The sequence below is a fragment of the Blennius ocellaris genome (genome assembly GCF_963422515.1).
Source record: "Blennius ocellaris genome assembly, chromosome: 22".
Classification (NCBI taxonomy): Eukaryota; Metazoa; Chordata; class Actinopteri; order Blenniiformes; family Blenniidae; genus Blennius; species Blennius ocellaris.
In genome coordinates this window covers 19,256,419-19,271,583 of record NC_137671.1, presented here as the reverse complement: position 1 = coordinate 19,271,583, position 15,165 = coordinate 19,256,419, and positions in this window count along the sequence as shown.

Genomic DNA, 15,165 nt, shown 5'->3' with positions numbered 1-15,165 from the left:
TGTATTATGTGAAGCTGGCCCCCACCCCTCCTGAGAATATGTGAAAATACTCTCAAATGTTTGTACTGGAACAATTATCGTTTTGCTGCCTTGGTTTTGGCATTATGAAGTTCAGTGGGCCTCTGAGTGATGTGAAAATTATAATTGTGACGCCCGAGGCCTCACAATTATAGGCCCAAGACCTGAGGCCCAGCGCCCATGAACTTAACAATGCAATGACGCAGTGTTTCAGTGGGCCAGGCCTCGGGCCTTGTCGTTTTGCTGACTTGGTTTTTAACATATTTGGTGAATAATGTGCGTAAAATAATGTGTGTAAAAGGCCCTCTTGAGGCGCAGGCGCCACGCCCTAGGCCTGAGGAGGGCCTCACTGAAACACTGCGTCATTGCATTGTGAAGTTCATATAAGTCGTCCAAACTGAACAGAAATTGGTTCTCGTCATTGGTTCTGCATTAGTACGGCTTTTTCCTGAAATCATTATCGTTTTGCCGCCTTGGTTTTTAACATATTTGGTGAAAAATGTGCGTAAAAGGCCTGAGAAATGCCGAGTCATTGTGATGTTCATATAGTCCTGTGTCGAAACTGAACGCACACAGACAGGCGCGCACACACACACAGACAGGCGCGCACACACACACAGACAGGCGCGCACACACACACAGAGACAGGCGCGCACACACACACAGAGACAGGCGCGCACACACACACAGAGACAGGCGCGCACACACACAGAGACAGGCGCGCACACACACAGAGACAGGCGCGCACACACACAGAGACAGGCGCGCACACACACAGAGACAGGCGCGCGCACACAGAGACAGGCGCGCGCACACAGAGACAGGCGCACGCACACAGAGACCCACACACTGAAGCACGCACACAGAGACCCACACACTGAAGCACGCACACAGAGACGCACGCACACAGAGACGCACGCACACAGAGACGCACGCACACACTGAAGCACGCACAGAGACCCGCACACTGAAGCACACACAGACCCACACTGAAGCACACACAGAGAGACACACTGACGCACACTGACGCACACACAGAGAGACACACTGACGCACACACAGAGAGACACACTGACGCACACACAGAGACACACTGACGCACACTGAAGCACACACAGAGAGACACACTGACGCACACTGAAGCACACACAGAGAGACACACTGACGCACACTGACGCACACACAGAGAGACACACTGACGCACACACAGAGAGACACACTGACGCACACACAGAGAGACACACTGACGCACACACAGAGAGACACACTGACGCACACACAGAGAGACACACTGACGCACACTGAAGCACACACAGAGAGACACACTGACGCACACTGAAGCACACACAGAGAGACACACTGACGCACACTGACGCACACACAGAGAGACACACTGACGCACACACAGAGAGACACACTGACGCACACACAGAGAGACACACTGACGCACACACAGAGAGACACACTGACGCACACACAGAGAGACACACTGACGCACACTGAAGCACACACAGAGAGACACACTGACGCACACTGAAGCACACACAGAGAGGCACACTGACGCACACTGACGCACACACAGAGAGACACACTGACGCACACTGAAGCACACACAGAGAGACACACTGACGCACACTGAAGCACACACAGAGAGGCACACTGACGCACACTGAAGCACACACAGAGAGACACACTGACGCACACTGAAGCACACACAGAGAGACACACTGACGCACACTGAAGCACACACAGAGAGACACACTGACGCACACTGAAGCACACACAGAGAGACACACTGAAGCACACACAGAGAGACACACTGACGCACACTGAAGCACACACAGAGAGACACACTGACGCACACTGAAGCACACACAGAGAGACACACTGACGCACACTGAAGCACACACAGAGAGACACACAGAGACCCGCACACAGAGAGACACACTGACGCACACTGAAGCACACACAGAGAGACACACTGACGCACACTGAAGCACACACAGAGAGGCACACTGACGCACACTGAAGCACACACAGAGAGACACACTGACGCACACTGAAGCACACACAGAGAGACACACTGACGCACACTGAAGCACACACAGAGAGACACACTGACGCACACTGAAGCACACACAGAGAGACACACTGAAGCACACACAGAGAGACACACTGACGCACACTGAAGCACACACAGAGAGACACACTGACGCACACTGAAGCACACACAGAGACACACAGAGACCCGCACACAGAGAGACACACTGATGCACACTGAAGCACACACAGAGAGACACACTGACGCACACTGAAGCACACACAGAGACCCACACACTGAAGCACACAGAAGCACACACACTGACGCACACTGAAGCACACACACTGAAGCACACACACAGACGCACACAGAGAGACACACTGAATTTGACATAACCAGGAGCCGTAAAGTGAAAACGGCTTCATAGATGCTGCAGTGAGTGATGCGTTCAGGTGCTGGTTAACATGTCTTCAGCCTGCTGTGTGATCATTTCCAGAGCTGAGGGGCTCCTCCAGTGGCCACAGTGTTGATTTTGGTGCCATACAGCATGTTTTGATGGCTTCTTAGAGTGTGTGCTCATGTTGTCCTCCTCTGAACTGCTCCATGTTAAATGTTGTGCACTCTCCTATTGGACTGACATGTGACTCAGAGCAGCACCATGACGTCATTAGCAGTCACAATGGTGGGACTTTAAACCCTGGTTTAAAAACACTGTGTGGTTTCAAATGCAGGACTTTTGACATGTGTATCAGTACTAATATATGTTGTAACGGTGTAGAGACGTTCATGCCCATAACATAAGAGCAACTTCCCACATTAACAAGCTGCAGAGCTCCTACAGTAGCAACATTTAAAAAACAACAACAAATGCTGAAACGTCATCCGTGGACGACTTGTCCTCAATCATGTGTGTCTCCCTGTCTGTGTGTTGTCAGAGGTCATGACCTTGCTCTCTAAGCCAGCAGACATTCAATTAGGATGCTGCTTTGTTGTGTGGAGAAGAAAATAGTCTGCTTGTGCTCGTGTGTGTGTAGCTGGAGATGTTTAGAGAGGCTCTGTGACTGTAACACACACACATACAGCCACACACATACAGCATCACATAAACAGACACACACTCCCACACACAGCCACTCACACAGACGCATATACACACACACACACACACACTCCCACACACATATAGCCCCACACACACACACACACACTTACACACACCCCCCCCCACACACACACACACACAGTTGTTTTCCAGCAGCTCCAGCCTCTAAGTGTGTAAATGGATGCGGTTTGTAAGTATGATGGAATCAGTCACTCGTCTGTCTCTCTGCTTTGAGGATGTTGAACTAAAGTGTTTTGTTGTTGAATTGAATTCCAGATGCCCCGTAAGAAGACCCACCGTCTGGCTCGGGCCCTGAAGGAGAGGGCGGAGAAGGCGGAGTGGAGGGCCGAGCCGGCCGTCCCGGAGTTCCTGCCTCGTACGTATAAGACGTTTTCCATGTTGAGCCCACGTACATCTTCACATATGTAAAGTGCACGTCTTGTTTACACCCTCTGCTTTGAACCTGTGTCTCGACAGGCCGTGGCACGGGGCTCCGGCATCGCGTGCGGAAGTGGCCGGTGTCGGAGCTTACCAAGAAGTCCCGACGCTTGGTCACTCCTCCCCGGGACCCGGAGAAGAAGGTAGTTGGTCTTGCCTTGTGTGTCTCTTGCCTTGCCAGCTGTAAGGAGCCGTGGCTGATGTCTCTGTTAAAAAAACCTTGTCCCCTGTTCCCCAGACCGTGTTCGTCATCGGGGACTCTCACCTGAGGGGCGTGGTGGACGGCTTCGTGGCCATTCCGGAGGGGCAGGTTAGTTTTGCTTTCCTGTCTGTTCCAGGTGCCGCGGCCAGCCAGCTGAGGACGGAGGTGCAGCACACGGTCCTCCCCTGGACCCCGGACGCCGTGTGTCTGCTGGCCCCCAGCAACAACCTGACGGCCAGCAGGACCATCGGTGAGGCGGCGGTGGACTTCGCTGACCTCCTGGCTACGGTCTGCAGCCGCTGGCCCAAGGTGTGTTGATTTATTTCTTCTTGTTGTTGTGTGAACGCTTCTGAGAGGAGAAAGCTTGAATGACGTTAATAACACTTGAATGTTGTTGTGTTTCCCCCCCGAGGTTTTCGTGCTCGAATTCCCTGGGCGCTTGAACGTGGAGCCTGTGGTGCAGCGGCTGCTGGTCCAGGAGTACCACCGCGTCGCAGCGCGCATGGGTAAGTTGATGGTTGCATCTTTACTGGTCTCGCCATTCCATGATCTTATTTTGAAATAAAAAAATTTTTGTATTAAAATTATTATTATTTTTTTTTTGTGTCACTGTATGGGTAAGATTAAGTTCCTGACGCGTGTTTGTTTTTCTCTGTTTGTCCGTCAGGGGTGCCCTTCGTGTCTGTGGCGCAGGACCTCCCACTGAGTCGGTTGGAGCTGTGGTGCCACGACGGTGTAAGTACAGCACATTTTGTTGTGGGAGGAGTTTGTTTTCTGTCACGTGTGACACGCACGTGCGGTGAAGTTTCTGACGTGTCTTCACTGGTTTCCTAGATCCACCTGAGCGACTCCGACGGGATGCCGGTCCTGGTGCAGCTGCTGTGGGACGCTAGCGTCCAGCAGCTGGCACCTCCGCCCGAGCGCCCGGTGTCTCCCCGGACACCGCCGCGTGCTCGGGTGGCTCCCAGGGTGGTGGTGACGGGAACGGTCCCCGTGCCCCGTCGCACCAACCCTTGGGAGTGGACGACGGTTGGACAAGGGCGAATGGTAATGTGTTTTTCTCAGTCGTCCTGTGATTGGAGGTTTGTGGCTTTTTCTTGGGACCAAAAACCAACTCAGTCTTGTCTTGTGTTTTTCAAAGGCTGGAACATCTGTGCTCCGACGGCCTGCCCTCCCGTCCAACCCGGTGTGGTTCAGCGGGGCCATGTTGGAGGCCATGGAGAAGGTCTCGCCTTCTTCTGGTTCCGACGGCCCTGCTGGGCCACCAGCTGGCCAGGTGAGACACCACACACTCGTACGCACTGTGGACGACCACACGTGAAGACCGCCGTTCACCAAACACTGTTTTTTCTCTCTCCAGAGCCCCCGCCGGGTGCGTCGGCCCAAAGCCGTTCCACGGAGGAAGCGGCAGGTTGGTATTTACACACCTGATTGACGTGCGCTTTATTGACGTGGAGGGAGTCGGACTGAGGAAATTAATAAGTGAGAGATGTTTTGTTCTTTGTAGGCACCGGCAACACCGTCGCCTGTCCGGAAGACCGTGGCTGCTTCTCCGTCCGGCCCAGCAGTGAAGCAGGTCAGTCCACGTTTTGATACGCCGTGTGGCTCAGCTAGCACACGTTGGCACGTTAGCTCACAGTGCAGTTTGTTTGCAGAGCACCCGAATGACCTTTGCTCATTTTCTCTCGTCTCATCTTTGTCAGGGGGAGGCGTCGGCGCAGGAGTCCCGGGAGGAGGTGGTGCCGGAGGTGGTGGAGGACGTTCCCGCTGCGTGCCCCGCCGTGCCGACCGAGTCCACCGTCCAGGAGGGAACCCGGACTCCAGCTAAAGCTAAGTCTCCTTTTCTCCCTCCTGTTTCTCGTGGTGCACTGTCAGGCCAGTCAGTTGTTGAGGTTGGTGCGGTGAGGTTGGAGTCGCCCTCTGCTGCAGTGGCAGTAGTGACCGACCCTCAGACAGGGACTAGACTGACAAAGGTCGTGCAGGGATCCTTTAGCCAGTCAAACGGTGGTTTTGATCGCAGCGTGCAGTGCATGGCCATAGCTGCAGCCAGCTTGGCCAGACATACAGTCCAGAGCGTGTTTTCATGGGAGAGGCGTGATCTGGATCGCACTGTCATCTTAGGCGACAGGCTGTATTCAGATCTAAAGCACAAGAAGTTGATTACAGACCCTACAGGATTTCTTTACGTGTCCCAATTGCCCGAGGTGGTTACGGTAGGCGAGCAGGTGTTTGGTTTAACTCGTGGTGAGGAGGTGTCGGGTACGATAGGCGTGAACGAAGGACCCTCAATCGACGCCAGGGTGACCTTCAGTCTGCTAAACGGACTGAAGGAGATCTTCAGTGAGCACAACATGTGTCTCCTGACGATGTGTACTAACACTTCTGCCATCATCTGTGAGGATGGACGGTTCGCCGTGGTGGACAGTCACTCACGGAGCAACCTTGGTTTGCCACTCGAGAACGGTACCAGCGTGGTTCTGCAGTTTGCTTGTCTTGACGACCTGCACCGCTACATCCTTGGTTTGGCCGAGTGCTTTGATTTACCGGAGAAGTTGTTTGAGCTGGCTGGCATCGTCATCAGTGGGGGTGGCGGTCCAGCGCCCCCTGGTGTTTGTGTGAAGAGTCACGTCGCTGTGATGAGTTCTCCTCCACCACCAGGGGGCAGGACATGGGCTGAGGTTTGTGCTGCTCGTCCAGCGCCGCCTGGTGTTTGTGTGGAGAGTCACGTCGCTGTGATGAGTTCTCCTCCACCACCAGGGGGCAGGACACTGGCTGAGGTTTGTGCTGCCAGTCCAGCCCTGTCGGCTGTTTCTGTGCAGACATTCTCCAGCGAGCTCAGTAGTGGTTCCACTGCAGAATCGGTTGTTGATGGCACGAAGAGAAAGGTTTCTTTTGGCACTCGCAGGTCAAAGAAATCTAGGCGTTACGACGTTAGCGAGGTCGACTCAGACGTAGAGTTTATTAGCTCGGTGAGGAATGAGGAGCTGGTCTTCCGTCCTCTTGATGTGGAGGTGTGTAGGGCTTTGTGTTCACGTTTGAAGGTAGACTATGTGAAGGTCGGTGGTCCCCTGTCCACACGGGTTGGTTTGCTAGGTGCTCCGTGTAGGAAAGAGAAAGTAGTGGCTGATGGGAACTGCTTCTTCCGAGCCATCGCTCAGGCTGTGAGTGGTTCCCAGAAGCAGCATCGCAGCATTAGGCTCACTGTGTGTAAGGCGTTAGAGAAGGAGGCCAGGAGGTACCACAGTCTTTTGAGGAGCCAGTATTCTTCAGTCTCTGAATACGTCCAGCAGTCCAGGATGAGATCCGTGGGCACTTGGGCCACAGAGATGGAGATTCAGGGAGCAGCTGATTGTTTGGGAGTTGATATTTTTACTTTTATGGATGGTCGGTGGATAAAGTACAGCTGTGCTAGTCAGGGTTTGTCAGGACAGGCCATCTACTTAGAGAATAGTCAGGGCTGCCATTTTGAAAATGTTGTGTGTGTTTCTGAGCCTGGTCTGCGCTGCTGTTACGGTTACTGTAAAGTTAGAGAAGTGACAGGGTACAACCTGAGGTGTAGCGTGAGAGAGGAGCTAGGTTTAGATGTGGGGGGATCTGAGGATGAGAGTGTAGGATCAGATGAGGGTGTAGAGGTTTGTGATGAGGCTTTAACATGTAGTGTTGAGATGAGGTTCAGTAGTAGACGTTTAGAATCAAAGTACATTAGACAGAAGAAAAGGACTATCTCGATCAGTGAGAAATTTAGGGAAACTTGCAGAAAGACGCATGATAATGATAGGATGTTAAAGAAAAACAAAATATCTCAGAGTGTATCACATAGAGTTGGGGTAAAAGAGAGGCGTTTCAGTACATACCAACAAAATGTGCAATATCGAGAGAGAGTTAAACAGAGAAGTTTAACGAGGTATAAACTAAATGTGCAATACAGAGAGAGTTAAACAGAGGACTTTAGCTAGGTACAACGAAAATGTGCAGCATAGAGAGAATGTATTAAAAAAGAGTAGAGCATTTATTAAACTGAAGTATCACAGCAGTTCAGAGTACCAGCAGAGAGTTAAAAACCGGAGCAGAAAAAAATATTGTGAAAGTACAGATCATAGACAGACAGTTAAAGACAAGAGCATAAGAAAATATCAGGACAACACAGAGCATAGACGGAGGGTAAAAGAAATGAGCAGGAAAAAATACCACAGCAGTGCAGACCAGAGGCAGAAGGTGAAGAGTCATGTTCGGTTGACCAGGAAGCAGAAGCAGGAGAGGTCACAGGACTTTAGTTTCGTCATGGCTCAGTTTTTAGAGAAGGTTCGAGATGGACCAGAGTTTGTTTGTTGTGTTTGTCAGAGATTATTGTTTAAGTACCAGGTGCTGAGTTGTGACAGGCAGGCTTATCGTAGTGAGGCGTCGGCTCGTGTAGCAGGACGGTGCATCAGTGACGACTATTTACACACCTGTAATGAGGAGTGTGCTGTGCCGTGCCGGCTGGTGCCCTCTAGAGGCCAGCTGTGGATCTGCTACACTTGCCATGGTAAGGTTGGTAAAGGTGAGATGCCAGCTGAATGCTGGATCAATAACCTGAAGTTAGATCCCATTCCTGCAGAACTGGGATGTTTAAACAGCATAGAGCAGCACCTGGTAGCTTTACATATCCCCTTCATGAAGGTTTTGGCTTTGCCTAAGGGGGGTCAGAACGGGGTGCATGGGCCGGTCACCTGTGTGCCAGCCAACATTGTTCAGACCAGTAATGTCTTACCCAGGTCCAGTATGGAAGGGTCTTTGCTGCAGGTTAAGTTAAAGCGTAAGTTAACTTACAAAGGTCATTATGAGTACCAGTATGTAGACGCATTACGTGTGAGACAGGCGCTAGCTTATCTAAAGAGGACCAACAGCTACTATAGGGACATAGAGTTCAATGAAGACTGGGTCAATGAGTTTTGTAGGCAGCAGGAAGAGGAAGAGGCCAGGTTGGCTGGTGAGGAAGAGGAGGGTGAATTTGAGGAAGAGGTGACCCACCAGGAGGACGATGAGGTGAAGGACGAGGAAGAAGCTGTAGAGGTAGAACCAGCAGACGTAGTCCAAGATGAAATGTTACATGACAGACAGCAGCACTGCATGTTTCAGGACACTTGTCTCATGCCTGTTGACATTGGTCAGGAAGCTTTAGACCAGTATTTTGAGGACATAGTCAACATTGCGCCTGCAGAGGGCAACAGTCCAGTTAAGTTGCTCTCTGACAAGACAAACGAGGCTAAATGTTTCCCCGTCTTGTTCCCGTCAGGTACGAAGACCTTCCATGATATGCGTTTGAATCATTTGACGTTGTCTCGATATTTAAATAACAGGATCATGAATGCCGACGGTCGTTTTGCGCGTAACGTAGAGTATATATTTTTTGCTCAGTACATGTCCGAGTTAGAGCAGGTGGTTTCTAGCATTTCCGTGGCGTTGCGTAAGGGTAAAGGAGGTCAGGCGTCTAGGAGGATTAATCAGCGCATGCTGATGGACGAGGAGGCTCTGAAGAGGCTTCTAGAGTTCGACGACGGTTACAGGTTTTTGCGACCTATTAGAGGTACTCCGGCGTTTTGGCAGGGCGCTCAGAGAGACATCATGGCTGCTCTCCGTCAGTTAGGGATTCCTACTTGGTTTGTTTCATTTTCGTCTGCGGACATGCGCTGGACTAACCTCCTGACCAGCATCCTTAGACAGGAGGGCAGGTCGCAGACGGCGGAGGATTTAGAGTGGGCGGAGAGGTGCGAGTTGTTGCGTCGTCATCCAGTTACAGCAGCCAGGATGTTTGATTACAGGTGGCATTGTTTTCTGAAAGAGGTTCTTATGGCTCCTTGTCAACCAATTGGCAAAATAGTTGACTACTTCTATCGTGTTGAGTTCCAGCAGCGCGGCTCTCCTCATGTTCACTGTTTGTTTTGGATCGAGGGTGCTCCCCAAATTAGTAAGAACACAGATGAGGAGGTGGTGCAGTTCATCGACAGATACGTGTCGTGTGAGCTGCCCACAGACGATGACCAATTATTGGACATTGTGTCATCGGTGCAAACGCATTCTAAACGACACTCTAAGACGTGTAGGAAGAACAAAACCACGTGTCGTTTCAATTTCCCCAAACCCGTGACTGCTAGAACGTTCATTTGCAGGAAAAAGGAATGCAAATGTGACAAAAACCAGTCAAAGGAGGCCGAGAAGGATCCTGATTCAGAAGACAAGCCAGTGTGTAAATGTTTTGAGGACCAGAGCGGCATGCCAAAAGAAGTAGCTCAGAGGGTTCTGGAAGGGATCAAGTGTGCAGTTAGAGCGGCAGCAGAAGGTGAGGTCCACTTTGCTAGCACTGAGGAGTTTTTTCAGAGTCTGGACATCAACCAGGACGTCATGGAGATGGCCTACAGGAGGGTAGAGAAGAAGACCACCGTGGTGTATAGGAGAGGGCTTGAAGAGGTCTGGGTCAATCAGCACAGTAAGCAGTTGTTGAAGTGCTGGAACGCCAACATGGACCTTAGCTATATCACCGACGCCTACGCCGTAGTCATATATATTATATCGTACATTACGAAAGCAGAGAGAGAGATTGGCCTTTTATTGAGCAATGCGCAAAAAGAAGCAACCAAACAAGGGAATCTCTCTGCTAGAGAAGCTCTGAAGAAGCTGGGCAGTGTATATTTACACAACAGGGACGTTTGTGCGCAGGAGGCGGTGTATAGGCTAACGAACATGCATCTGAAGGAGTGTTCCAGGAAGGTAGTTTTCATCCCCACCGGCTCCAACATAGTGAAGATGAGTTTACCCCTCAGCGTGTTAAAACAGAGGGCGGCGTCACATGAGCTGAGGACGGAAGACATGTGGATGACCAGTCTAGTGGACAAGTTCAAGTGTAGACCCGGCGGTGATGTCTTTGAGGACATGTGTATAGCCACGTTTGCGTCGGAGTATCGTGTTCTCTCCAAGAACGAAAAGTCTGAGAAGAGAATCCCCTTGAGGAACGATTTGGGCTTCATCTTGAGGAGAACGCGATCTCAGTTTGCCGTCGTCCGTTACATGAGGTTCAACTTAGAGAAGCAGGAGGAGGCTCATTTCCAGAGTTTGTTGCAGCTCTTCCTTCCTTATAGAACTGACTCAGAGCTCAAACCTGAAGGCTTTGAGCTCTTTGCTCAGTTCTATAACAACGGACAGGTGACGTTCCACGATGGTTCCGTCCATTCGGTGAAGTCGGTGGTAGACCAGAACAGGGCCAGGTTCGAGGTGGACTGTGCTGAGCTAGAGGAGGCTCAGGAGATAGCTGAGCAGCTCCAGGGGGGCGAGGAGGACGCTTGGGGTGCACTCTGTCCTGAACAGGAGGTAGAACGCCGTGAATGTCTAGAAGAGGGACGGCAGCAGCAGGGAGGAGAGATCCCGGATGAGCAGCTACTGGACGTGCAGGAGAACGTTCCAGATTTAGTTGTTGGAGCTAAACAGGTCGCACAGTTGGAGAGGAACCGGTGCATCTTGTCTCGGAGCGAGGGTTTGTCTCTGGTTAGGTCTTTGAACGAGACACAGATGGCCGTGTTCTACCAGGTTAGGCAGTGGTGTTTAGAAAAGGTGATGGGGAAGAACCCCAAGCCTTTGCATGTGTTTGTGACGGGTGGTGCTGGCACGGGGAAGTCTCATTTGATCAGGGCTATTCAGTACGAGGCAGGGAGACTATTGTCCACACTTTGTCCTCAACCAGACGGGATTTCTGTTTTGTTAGCCGCGCCTACGGGCATCGCTGCTTACAATTTAAATGCAGCCACAATCCACCACACGCTGAGTATTGGCAAACACTCTGGCTTACCTTACGTTCCTTTAGGTGAAGATAAAGTAAACTCTCTGAGAGCCAAATTTAGTCACGTCCAAATCCTCATCATTGACGAGATCAGTATGGTTGATCACAATCTGTTGGCGTACGTCCACGGTCGTTTGAGGCAGTTGAAGCAGACGGGAGACTTTTCCCCGTTTGGTAACGTCAGCATCATCGCGGTCGGGGACTTCTACCAGCTGCCTCCCGTTAAAGGGAAGCCGCTGTATCGCAGTCAGGTAGGTGTGGACCTGTGGGTGAACTTCAGTGTGGTGCAGCTGCACACCGTGGTTAGGCAGAAGGATGGCGTGTTTGCAGGCCTGCTGAACAGGTTGAGAGTGCGCTCCAAGGACACCCCCATGTTAGACAGTGACGTTCAACTGTTGAAGTCGCGCGAGACCGGTGAGGAGAGCTCTGCCTTACATATTTTCCCCACCAACGCACAAGTCAGTGAGCACAACCTGAAGCAGCTGTTTGAGGTTTGTCCTGACTTCATCACCATAGAGGCCCAGGACTACATGAACAATAGTAGGACCGGCAAGTTGGAGCTGATTGCAGGGCATCACAGTCGCGCGTCGGACACGTCATTACAGGAGAGTCTGTGTTTGGCGAGGAACGCGCGCGTCATGTTGTGCAAGAACGTGGACGTGGAGGATGGCCTGGTCAATGGAGCGTGTGGCACGGTCACTCATATTGAGTTGAGAGAGAACGCAAAGTTTCCTCTCACAGTTTTTGTCAGATTTGACGAGGAGAGAATTGGCTTGGCGAGGAGGAAACAACGTGCACACGCGTCAGTAGAATGCCCACATTCTACTGCCATTGAGCCGCAGGAGGAGAAGGCCACCAAGCGTGGAGGTTTGCGCCGTCAGTTCCCTCTCAAGCTGGCCTGGGCCTGTACGGTGCATAAGGTGCAGGGGTTGACGGTGGACCGGGCCGTGGTTTGTTTAAAGAGGGTGTTTGCACCCGGGCAGGCGTACGTGGCGCTGAGTCGCGTCAGGACTTTGTCTGGACTGATCATCCAAGGTTTTAAAGAGAAGGTCATCTACTGCAAAGACGCCATCAAGGAGGCCGTGGACAGCATGCCTCCATTTTTGATTGAGCAGCCAAAGCCTTCATCAAGTACACACAGTTTCTCCCTGTACTTGATGAACGTTCAAAATTTAAGCCGCCACCTGGTGGACTTGGCGTCTTGCACGCGGCATTTACAGCCTACCTGTATTGCCGTCACAGAAACGTGGCTCACTGCACAGTCGTCATCAGACGCCGTCCAGATTGACGGCTACGTTTTCCACAGCCGCCCTCGAGCCTTGTGTTACAGTAGCAGCAACCCCAAATTGTTAGAGCTACAGCATCTAGAACATGGTGGAGTGGGCTTATACACTGTAGGCCATTTGGACTGTGACATTGTGCAGGTACCCGATTGTAATCTGGAGTGTTTGGTGTGCCTGTGTAACAACCTGAACGTAGTGATAGCCGTCATTTATCGCCCACCATGTTATCCAAAGTCTTTATTGTTTCAAAACCTGGGCAGGTTACTGGATCGGCTGGACGTCCTCAGTAACACAATTATAATGGTGGGAGATTTTAACGAAAACATCTTAAAGAGCACTTCAATCACCAAATTCATGGGAAGCAAAGGATTTGAGCAGCATGTGACACAAGAGACGACAGAGAAGGGAACTCTGATCGACCACGTTTATGTGAAAAGCAGGCGCTTTGATGTGGACTGTGCAGTGATTCCCACGTACTTCAGCGACCATGAAGGAATTCTGTGTACTTTGACTGAGAGAGATGATCAGGACCAGGACGGAGGCTTTGCTGGTGGTGAGGTGGACTTTGACATGGAGGCCTTGTTTGAGGAGGACTTGGATGGACAGTAGTCAGGAGACACATGTTGTTATTATGATCATTATTGTTGTTGTGGTTGTGTTCCTCTTGCGGCTGTTGCAGCTGGAGGACCAAACGTGGTGCTGGCCAGGAGGCTGGAGGGTTTTGGCGTGGTTGTGCCGGACGTCCTGTTTTCGTCTTTTCTTTCCTCTGGGGTGTAGTTGGGATTCTCTTGTGTTTCTTAGCCCGGTGTCGGTACTGGTTCGGCGGCCCTGTACAGGGTTGGGCCGTTGCCACACCCTTTTGTTTATTTGGCCGGACAGTCACGCCCATGTGGAGCTGAAACTGTGTCTCCTGTGAAAGAAGCAGTAATGATGATGATGATAGAATCTCTCCTGAACTGTGTTCCCTCCCTCTTGGTGGTCGTACCAGCAGACAAACAAGTCCCTGTACACAGTGGATTGTTTGTGTGAGTCAAACCAAGCTTCACCACAGTGCCCCTGGGCAAACGTAGTTTAACACTTGATCACGACTGGCAGAGCTTCTTCTTTGTCTAGGAGTTTTACTACTAGTTATTATCAGGTGTTTATTGTTAGGCTTCTTATTACATTTGAATTATGCATATTTGTCAGTGTTTTTACATTTTTATTCCATTTTAATTATCTCCATCAGTGTTTTTACATTTTTGTTACATTTAAATGATCTCCATCAATATTTTTAGATTGTTATTCCATTTTAATTATCTCCATCAGTATTTTTAGATTTTTATTACATTTTAATTATCTCCATCAATATTTTTAGATGTTTATTACATTTTAATTATCTCCATCAATATTTTTAGATGTTTATTACATTTTAATTATCGCCATCAGTATTTTTAGATTTTTTTTATTGTGATGCTTGTATTTATTCGATTTACTATAGAGTGTAACTTATTTATCTTAATCATGAGTATTTTTATCAGTATTTTTAGATTTTATTGTTAGACTTGTATTTATTCCATTTTAATGAAGACTATTTTTATCAGCGTTTGTAGATTTTTATTATGAGGCTTGTATTTATTCGATTTTATATAGTGCAAGTTATTTATCTTGATCAGGAGTATTTTTATCAGTATTTGTAGATGTTCTTGTGGGACTTGTATTTATTCCGTTATATAGTGTAACTTATTTATCTGAATCCCGAGTATTTTTATCAGTGTGTGTAGATTTTTATTCCATTTTAAAGAGTATTTTTATCAGTATGTAGATGTTCTGGTGGGACTTGTATTGACTCCATGTTAAAGAGTATTTTATCAGTGTGTAGATGTTCTTGTGGGACTTGTATTGACTCCATGTTAAAGAGTATTTTATCAGTGTGTAGATGTTCTTGTGGGACTTGTATTGACTCCATTTTAAAGAGTATTTTATCATTATGTGTAGATGTTCTTGTGGGACTTGTATTGACTCCATGTTAAAGAGTATTTTATCAGTGTGTAGATGTTCTTGTGGGACTTGTATTGACTCCATGTTAAAGAGTATTTTATCAGTGTGTAGATGTTCTTGTGGGACTTGTATTGACTCCATGTTAAAGAGTATTTTATCAGTGTGTAGATGTTCTTGTAGGACTTGTATTGACTCCATGTTAAAGAGTATTTTATCAGTGTGTAGATGTTGTTGTGGGACTTGTATTGACTCCATGTTAAAGAGGCTTTAGTTTCATCAGGTGGACAGTGT